Source organism: Macrobrachium nipponense, chromosome 1 (assembly GCF_015104395.2).
Source record: "Macrobrachium nipponense isolate FS-2020 chromosome 1, ASM1510439v2, whole genome shotgun sequence".
Taxonomy (NCBI): Eukaryota; Metazoa; Arthropoda; class Malacostraca; order Decapoda; family Palaemonidae; genus Macrobrachium; species Macrobrachium nipponense.
The window spans coordinates 202,181,179-202,191,178 of record NC_087200.1 but is presented as its reverse complement, the minus strand read 5'-3'; the positions used below and the strand labels follow the sequence as shown (position 1 = coordinate 202,191,178).

The window sequence follows — 10,000 nt, the reverse complement described above, 5'->3', positions numbered from 1 at the left end:
TGTATATACTTCAGTAGTATATAGTCTTTGGATATGTGGCGTGAGGCGGTAAACAAGGGTTCGCGCATGCGCGATTCACTGCCGTACCAATATCTACCGAGATCGGGGTACGGCTGCCGTACCAATATCCAGTTCGTTTTATTTTGTGTGTAGGCTATTCTGCATTTGTTTTTAGGGGGGACTATTATAGTATATAAGTGGCCTAGCCTAGGTAATAATTTAGAAATGAAATAAATAAATGCATTTACATACCTAATTGACTTAAGGCCTAGCCTACCCCGTTAGGTAGCCTGGGTAAACTTTATTTATTTAGGTAGTGCCCACCGAGTTTTTAGTAATGTTTTACTACTTTGTTGCCCTTTCAGTTTTCATGGGCTAAGATGTACCAGCAGTATGAAACTTATAGATGTAATAAAGCCCCGTAAATGAAGACATGGCCTTTTTATTTGTTTGATATCCTAGCTACTAAAGAGGGAGGGGCAAACTCCGTGAGTAGAAGCACACACCACCTGCCATTGGAAAGTCGCCTCCAGCCACAGTGCATATAGTACTATAGTAGTTATTACCACAATGGTTGAGTCCGTGAATTGTGAGACCATGGATAGAGGGGTCGCCTGTAATATATATATATATATATATATATATATATATATATATATATATATATATATATATATATGTGTGTGTGTGTGTGTGTGTGTGTGTGTATGTATGTATACACCAAGTTCTCCTGCTCTCTAATAACACAAGGATACCTAATCTGTGTACAAAAAGAAATAAATGGTAACCCAACTAATATGCTTGTAAATATTCAGAATTATTTGTTATGTATTCATATTTATAACTGATTACTGTTTATTGTATATTTGTTCCGACACGGCATACAAACCTTCGGTCCTTTTACAATAGGAAGGTACTAGCGGCAGCTGGATAGGTCGTAAGCTTTCGAACAAGGGGTTCGGTAGTTAACTGCTTGTCCGACAGGCGCGCGTGCGCGACTGGGAGGTAAACAAACCACTTTTGCTTTCGGCCTGCTGGCGTGTGGACGTGTATCATCGCTCTCTGCCCGCTTCATCGTCGTTTGCTTTCGCGTGATTGTGTTTTTCTTTTTCTATGTAACTAGTGAAACTGAATTGTAAGTGCAATCATTTCATTGAATTCAATTGTGAATTAGAGGATCTGGGTTTCACAGCGCCCTCCGATTGCCCGAGTGCCGGGACTGAAGGGCGTAATGGCGGGAATTCATTTTCCCAGAATGATCCTCGTATTTTGTGTATGCTCGGTGCCGAGGGCGGGAGCGCTCGCTCCGAGCGTATATTGGTTGGAAATGTGTAGATGAAAATCGTAAGTAGTGCTCTTTTCATTTATATTTTTTGACCTGTATGCCCGTTGCCGAACGAATGCGCTCGGCAACGGAAAGCTTCGTCAGTGAAAGAAGTGGAATCGCAAGTACAGTATTCTTTTTCATTTTCATATATTATTTTTTATTGTAGCAATACTCATTTTGGTTCAGTTTCCGAGCTTGCCCGGAGATTGGTCCTTCCCCCCTTTTATGTTGAATGAAGTGAAATCGCAAGTGCAGTTCTTTTTCTTCATTTTCATTTTTTTATTGAGATTGCATTGTTGACTGGGATCAATGTTCCGCTATTCACGGGAATTGATCCTTCCCCTTTTTTTAATTGTATGAAGTGAAATCGCAAGCGCAGTAGTCTTTTCATTTTCATATATTTGTTGATTGCATCAATTCATTATGGATCAAGGTTTCCAAGAAACCTTGATCCATGGGGGGTAGAAATGGAACCTTTCACCCTTGCGCTCGGTACCGAGGGCGCAGATGCGCTCGATCCGAGCCATTTTTCATTGTGAAGTGAATCGTTTTGCAAGATGCATTTTCATTTTGTTCCTTATTATTGATTGCATCAATATTACTTGGTTCAGGTTCCGCTCAGTCAGGAATTGATCCTTGTGCCTTGTATTCGTGCCGATGGCACGATTGCGCTGGGGCTCTTATTTTGTTGTGGGTACATGGGTGCTGTGGCGGGGTGGGGAACGAGACCCCCCCCCCGCTCAGTTCCCACAGATGGCTCTTCCCCTTGGGGGGGGGGGGAGGTTATCGGCGTTCTTCTCCTCGCCCGATCCGTCGAGCGCGGGGAGGGCGCTAGGTTGCCCGATGTACAATTGTATTAGGGGTCTTCCACTCGTTCGGAGGGATCAAAACCCCGCACGAGGGGATTTCCCCCCCATTAATCGCTACTACTATTATTTCCGCAGGTGCTACTGCCACGAGCGTGGACCTTGGTGAGGTATGGGCGTCCTTCCAATTGCAGAGCGTGCTGGTGTCCAGGGGCTGCGGTTCTATGTCTGGGCCTACTGCGGTCACCCATGGAGTGGTGACCACGCAACGCCAGGTGACGACGTCCCCTCCTCACCTGGTGTACTCGCCTCACGTGGTAACAGTCTTGCCTACAGCCGCTGTGAAGTGCCGTTCGCCGTACCGAGAGGGGGGCGTGCCGCCGCCGCTCGTGGTTGCCGCGCTGCAGCGACCACACTTCCACTGCCCTAGATCTCGCCCCTGGACCTGGCCGCCGTTACCAGGATGTTGCTGGCTGCTGCTCCACTTCCTGTGGTTTCCGGTGCTGCCTGCCGTACCTGCCGATTCTGGGCTGACTGTCCATGCAGGTTACTGCGTCTGGCTGTCCCTGCCGTTTGCTGCCGGCTGGCGTTCCTGCCGTTGCTGCGCTGGCTGTCCCTACCGATGATGTGCTGGCCGTGCCTGCTGTTCCTGAGATGCCCATACCTGCTGATGTCGTCCCTGTTCGTGGTGGTACTACCCCAGACTTTGGGCTGTCTGTACAGGTGCGTCCGGGCCCACCCTGTGGCTTCGGCTACAGCAGCCCCGGCTCCGCCCTGGATAGCAGATCTTACGTCTGTCCTGAGGAAGCTGACGAAGAAGAGGAGGAAGGTGTCGTGGTCGTCGTCTTCATCTTCTTCATCGTCGTCGGCCGCCGCCTCTTCCCCTTCGACTTCTAAGGCTTTACAGCCGAGGAAGAAGAAGGTTGCCTCCTCCCTCCTAAGAAGCTTCCTCGGGAGCTTCTCGGGAACACCCCGTCTCACCTCGGTGGGACGGGAGGGTGGGTGCCGCCGTTCCGCTGGTCCTCCTGCTCCTTCGGGAGCGGGGCCCGTCTCTTCTTCCGCAAGGAAGAAGACTACGGGGACCAGAGGGGTACCGGCTAACACCGGTCTCGGTACTCCTCGCCTGGTGTCAGTGGTTCTGCCACTGCATCAGGGTCCGTCTCGGCCTCTCGTTCGCGGGAGGTACCGAGTGTACGGTCGCCTGCCAGCGACCGTGCAGCCAGGAACCAGACCTCTGAGTTCGCTCAGCGTCAGGTTCACGGCACGGGGCGGAAGACTGGTGACAGCCGCTCATGCGACTCTCACCAGAACCAGCTCTCACTCTCTCGCTTGCGAACCAGCTGGCTACCCGGGGACGTGACGGTACCACGACCGACCACGGGCTGAGGCTGGTAAGGAGGTCCTCCCGTTCGCGGTGCCAGCACGGCTGGAACCAGCGACGTGACGTGCCGTGAGGACAAGCACCGGTCTCACTACGACAGTGGAGCCTGCAGGTCGCCTGACCGTCGCTCTCACAGAAAGCGACCGGGTACGGCAACCACGCACAGCTCTTCTTGACACTCGAGGGGATCGGGGCCCCGCTGTGCTCAGTCCAGCCGTTCTCCACAGCGAGACGGTTCGACCAGGCCTGCAGCTCGATCGCCACCGCGGGTTGACGATCGCCTGCAGCCCTCAAAGCCTGCTGGTTCTGCCAGCGAGCAAAGAGGGAGCGTCAGGTCTGCCTCTCCCGTACCTTCAACCTCCTCGGGTTACACCGGGAGGAGCGAGGTATTGAGGAGTGAATCGTTGAGGGGTGCGCCCCTCATGATCCCACCACAACGCCCTACGTGCCAGGCACGGTTCTTGGACCGGCCAGGACGTATGCGCAAGTGGATGGGGAAGACCGAGAGGACTGTCGCTGTTCCCCCGTCTTAGGAGGAAGGTTCTCGGAATATGCTCTTGTTCGAAGGGCTTAACGGTCCCACTCTGCAAGATGCTGTGACTTCCGAGATCCAGAGGAACTTTGCCGAGGTTACGGCGCTGATTCGTCAGCACAATGACCTCGGGGAAGGATCGCCGCTCCCACCAGCAGAGACACGTCTCGGCTCGAGTCGTTTTGGGGCCCGAGAGGGAATCCAAATCGACGGTGGGTCTGCCGCGATCGGAGCTTGCCGACTGGGTTGAGCCAGGTAGTCTCTCGTCTCCGGACAAGAAGGCTCTCTCGGTTCTGGACGGTCGAACAAGCTCCTTCACCTCCTCTACTGCGACAGAGGCGTTTCTACGTGTCTTCGGACATCGTATTTATATAACACTTCGGTCCTCCTGAGGTTTCGACCTCGACGAGGACTGGAATGAGTCGGAGCGGTATCGGCTCTCTCCTGTCACGTCTCGATCAGCCCCAACCAGACGACGTTCACAGTGGGAAAGGACGGCCAGTTCCCCTCCCCCTCACCTGCTTGCCGGAAGGGGGGGAAGTGGGGGCGGGCCTGGCCAGCCCGTTGGGAACCGGGTCCAAAAAGCAGGGCCAGGTACGTTCCAGGGGCGTCGAAGGACGTAGCATTGAGACAGGAGATCAAGACCATGCTGAGCAAGAGAACTGTAGAAATCGGCACGGATCAGTCACCGGGCTTTTACAGCCGACTCTTCCTGGTGGAAAAGTTTACGACAGGCTGGCGCCCAGTGATAGATCTCTCTCCCCCGAACCGGTTGGCTTGCCAGACCCGGTTCACGATGGAGACGGCACGCTCAGTGCTCGACTCTTAGGGAGAAACGATTTCATGCTTTCAGTGGACTTGAAAGGATGCGTTATCTACAAATACCCATTCATCAGTCCTTCAGAAAAGTACCTCCGCGTTCATCCTCGATGCGGGACGGTGTACCAGCTCAGGCCACGTTGCTTCGGTCTCTCAACCGCCCCACAGGTGTTCACGCAAGTGTTCACTCTGGTGTCTGCTTGGGGCCATTCGCACGGGATATGTCTGATGGGGTATCTCGACGATTGGTTAGTCCTGGCGAGCTACCGCTCGCAGTTGCTACAGGACAGGGATCGACTGCTCGAGTTCTGTCGCGATCTGGGGATCGTTCTGAACTTCGAAAAGTCCGATCTCGAGCACAAGCAGAGGATGAAGTACCTGGGTATGCTGATCGACACGGTAGCAGGACGAGTCTTCCGGCCGCAGACTCGCGGATCAGCAGATTCAGGGAGGCAGCCAACCAGTTCCTGTCTCGGCAGGAACAGGTAGCTAAGCAATGGCAAGTCGTGATCGGACACCTGTCGTCACTCGGGAAGCCAGTCCCTAACGGGCGTCTTCACCTGCGGTCTCTTCAGGGAGACTAAAGGAGAGTTGGTCACAGGCGATGGATCCCCCAAGCTTTCCATGGTCACTGACACAGGAGGTGAGGCAGGACCTAGCCAGGTGACTGGACGACAGGAACCCCTTAAGAGGAGTGCCTCCGCGCACTCTCCCCCCGGACATGCAGCTGCTCTCAGACGCATCGACCGAGGGATGGGGCGCACACCTGGAAGAGTTGCGGACTTCAGGAGTGTGGTACGAGAACGACAAGCACCTTCACATCAATGTACTGGAACTCAAGGCAGCGTTCCTCGCTCTCCAAGAGTTCCAGGACCGCTTGATGGGACACTCAGTGGTGTTGATGTACGACAACACCACGGTGGTGGCTTACGTCAACAAACAGGGGGGGCCTAGTGTCTCTCCCGTTGTTTCAGTTGACTCGGCAGGTGCACGAGTGGGCCGAGGCACACTCAATAGAGCTGTCGGCACGCTACATTCCAGGGAAGGAATGTAGTAGCAGACACGCTCAGCCGTCGGGATCAGGTGATAAGGACCGAATGGTCTCTACACCAGGACGTGGCGGAAAGGCTCTTCGACCTGTGGGGGCGACCAGTCGAGGATCTGTTCGCCATCCGGCACAACAGGAAGCTCCAGGTGTTCTTCTCGGCCGTGCCGGATCCATGGGCAGCTGCAGAGGACGCTCTTCAACACCCGTGGGACAACCTCTTCGCCTATGCCTTTCCCCCGTTCAGCCTGATTCGCAAGGTGATCAGTCGAGCACTGGTCTCCCGAATCTTAGGATGATCCTGATGGGCTTCCAAATGGCCACAGGCCATTTGGTATCCGGACCTGCTGGCTCTTCTCGCAAGAGAACCGAGAGAGATTCCCCATTGGCACAACCTTCTCGGCCAGCCACACGTCGAGCGGTACCACCGAGCAGTCCAGTCCCTACGTCTTCACGGCTGGCTGTTATCCACCTTCTCTTGCGAACGAGAAGCTTTTTTCGTAGCGCAGCAACAGAGATGGCTGGAAACGTCCGTCAGTCCTCTGCAGCTGTGTACCAGGGGAATCCGCCTCTTCGGTGGTTGGTGTCGTAGACGGGGCCTATCTCTTCTCAGAGCCACTCTTCAGCAGGTAGCGGATTTCCTCGTTTTTTCTTCGCCGAGGAAGCTCCTCTAAGTTCCCACAGTCAAAGGATACAGAGCCGCCTTGACGCTCGTCCTGAAACTGACGGGATTGGACATCTCGAACTCGTTCGAGATCTCCTTGCTTAGGAGCAGCTTCCAAAGGTCTTACCAACCCAGGGAACTCAAATGACCCTCTTCTTGCTGGACCTGGCATCGGCGAAGAGAGTACGGGAGCGTCATGCAGATAATGATGTGGATGAGATGCTGCTTTGTCCTGGGAGGACGCTACGGCGCTATCTGAAGAGAACTCGACACCTCGGGCCTGAGTGTCGACGCCTCTTCGTTAGCAACGGGGCCAACAAGAAAGAAGTATCAAGAACACTCTTTCGTCCTGGCTGCGTGAGGTCTTCAGGAGGGCGTATGAGGCTGATGGTAGTGACGACATCCGTACGTCCCGTCCGAGAACTCACGAAGTCAGAAGTATTGGCCCCTCGTTGCCGTTTCGTAAGAACTTCTCCGTGGCGCAGGTATGGAAGGCAGGGGTCTGGTACAACCAGACCACCGGCAACTTCCTTATACCTCTTGGATATTGCCCATAGGTCCTTGGATCGGTTTCCTTAGGACCCGTGGTGGCTGCTCAACACGTCGTCTAGCTAACCCAGACCCTAGCAGGCTGAACAGCATCGAGTCCTGGTGTGACTGTATGAATAGATAGTGATGAGAAAGTGACTGGCTTCTCTTTCTATCTTTTTCTACCCCTCTACCTGTGGGTAGAGGGATACGGTCATCACCCTGCTGGATAAGGACGAGATGCCGGTGAGCTATATGACAGAGCCCCATCCTATCCCTTTCACGAGGGATGGGAGCAGAATATCCACCACTTCCTTCTACAAGGGGGGGGAAGTGGATGCCTACAAGAGTCAAAACCATGACTTTAACTTTGCTCCTGTACAGGAACAAGTTCTTACATTGCTGGTACGAAGAGATACGCTTGCCTCTCTCTTAGTACTCGGTCCAGAGGTCTGACCATTGATCCTGCGGTGCACACCCCGATCAATCGGACAGAGGCTTGGATCCCTCCCTCGCTCTTACGACCAGGGAGGCTTCCAAGGTTGGGCGAACACCAGTCTGTTCACAAAAGACTCAGATTCCACCCACCAAGAAGTGAGTCTTCCTATTGTAAAAGGACCGAAGGTTTGTATGCCGTGTCGGAACAAATGACAATTTGTCTAAAATTGCATTTTTCCTAACTATACAAACCTGAGGTCCTTTTACACATAGCCCCACCTCATGCCACCCCTCACTCTGCAGTTTTTGCTTGGGCCAAAAGCAAAAGTGATTTGTTTACCTCCCAGTCGCGCACGCGCGCCTGTCGGACAAGCAGTTAACTACCGAACCCCTTGTTCGAAAGCTTACGACCTATCCAGCTGCCGCTAGTACCTTCCTATTGTAAAAGGACCTCAGGTTTGTATAGTTAGGAAAAATGCAATTTTAGACAAATTGTCCATATTATTCATTTTTGAGTATTGGAGGGGCTAGAGTCTAAAAACATTTTAAACCTATATGATGTTACTAAAATATTAAGTGTAATGAACAAGGCTGTATTACTAATTGTAGGGTACCTGTCAGTATTAATCGGCATTGAGTATTTGAACTTTTCAGCAAGAATAACAGCAAAATAGTTTGATATTTCATCAATTTTTTATACATTTTCTCAGAAACCGTCCCAGTTTATTACTTCACCATATGGAAAACCTTTCTAAACATTTTATATCTCAAAGAAATTCTTCAAAAGCACTGGGAGTATAGAATCAAAGACGTAGTTTATTATACTTTACTTTCCCGCCTCCGGCCGATGGCATAAGGCTGATACAGTCCTCTCCATCAGTCTCTATCTGAACATTTCCCTCGCGTCCTCTAGGTTCTGGATTTGTTCTTGTTCAAGATCTCTGACACTTCTGTCTATCCACCTCGCTCTTGGCCTTCCCTGTGGTCTTCTTCCTATTTGTACTGCTCTCAGTGCTCTCCTGGGGTCTCAATTCCCATCCATTATCTCAACATGTCCGAACTATTTCAGCCTTCCCCTCTTCGGCTTGATACTGACTGGCATTTGCCTCAATCTCATCCTGATGTCTTCATTCCTAACAAAATCGTTCCATTTGATGCCAAGTATCCTTCTCAGCAGCTTCATCTCAAAAGCATCCAACCTTCTCTCCTCTGTTCTGGTCAGTGCCCAGGTGGACGAACCATACATCAGGACTGGCAGTACTACTGCATTAAATATTCTCGTTTTAGTTTTCAAGCTGATTTCATGCCTTGACCCCAAGTTTCTTCTCAGAACTTCAAAAGCTCTTGCTGCTCCTAGTTTTCTTCTTTGTATATCCTCAATTTGCCTCCTGTCTGCTGTTACCACACTTCCCAAGTATACAAACTTCTCAACTTGCTTGAGTTCCTGTCCTTTGATTGACATGTTTTCCTTGTTCACCCAACCGTCATCCCTACTCACAACCATGATCTCGCTCTTCATTTTGCTGATGTTCAAGCCAAAATTCAGTGTCTCTGTCTCCATCCTCATTACCATACCTACCAGCACCAGCCACGTATCAGTAACCAATGCAGCATCATCAGCAAAGTCCAAATCCATAACAACTTCTCCACTAATACTAGCTCCTCTGTTTTCATTCTCCATCACTCTTCTCATTATGAGGTTAATATACAGGCAGTTCCCAGGTTACGATGGGGTTCCGTTCTTAAGACGCGCCGTAAGCCGAAAATCGTTGTAAGCCGGAACATCGTCAAAAATCCTAAGAAAACCTTATTTCTAATGCTTTGAGTGCATTGAAAACTATGTAAACTGCATTCTTATGGCATTTGTTCCGATACGTAATACAAACCATCGGTCCTTTAACAATAGGAAGTAGCTAGCGGCAGCTGGAACGGTCGTAAGCTTCGAACAAGGGGAGAACGGTAGTTAACTGCTTGTCCGACAGTCGCGCGCCTCTGCGACTGGGAGTAAACAAATCACTTTTGCTTTCTTTCGGCCGCGGGTGTGAAGGACGTGTTCGTCATCGCTCTCTGCCCGCTTCATCGTCGTATGCTTTGTTTATATTTGTGTTTTCTACTAATGGTTTGTTTGACTTGAAAATGAAACTGTAAGTACACTGTTTTCATTTTCATTACTTAATTATGAACCAACATGGAGCTATCGCCGTAGATGCAGCGATTTCCTCTCTTTTCATGAATTGAACCCTTGATTTATGTCTCGGTGCGAGGGCGGGCGCGCTCGCGCCGAGTCATGTATTTTGGGCGTAAGTGTGTAATTGAAAAATGTAAGTACTATTTTCATGATATTTTTGCCCTGTGCGTTCGTTACCGAGAGTGTGATTGCGCTCGGGCACGAGCCTTTTATTTTGTATAATAGAATGCAATGAAAGTGGATTCGCAATTGCAATATTATTTTCATTTTCA

At 51.1% G+C, this 10,000-nt stretch overlaps 2 protein-coding genes across 14 annotated transcripts in view; one reads left to right on the top strand and one right to left on the bottom strand.

Annotated features, from left to right (window-relative positions):
- The window catches only part of LOC135220022 (uncharacterized), an 875,986-nt gene that overhangs the window by 481,845 nt on the left and 384,141 nt on the right, over positions 1 to 10,000 (top strand). The gene's annotated exons all lie outside the window — the stretch shown is intronic.
- The window catches only part of LOC135220025 (CD209 antigen-like protein E), a 677,021-nt gene that overhangs the window by 650,690 nt on the left and 16,331 nt on the right, over positions 1 to 10,000 (bottom strand). The window lies entirely within an intron of this gene.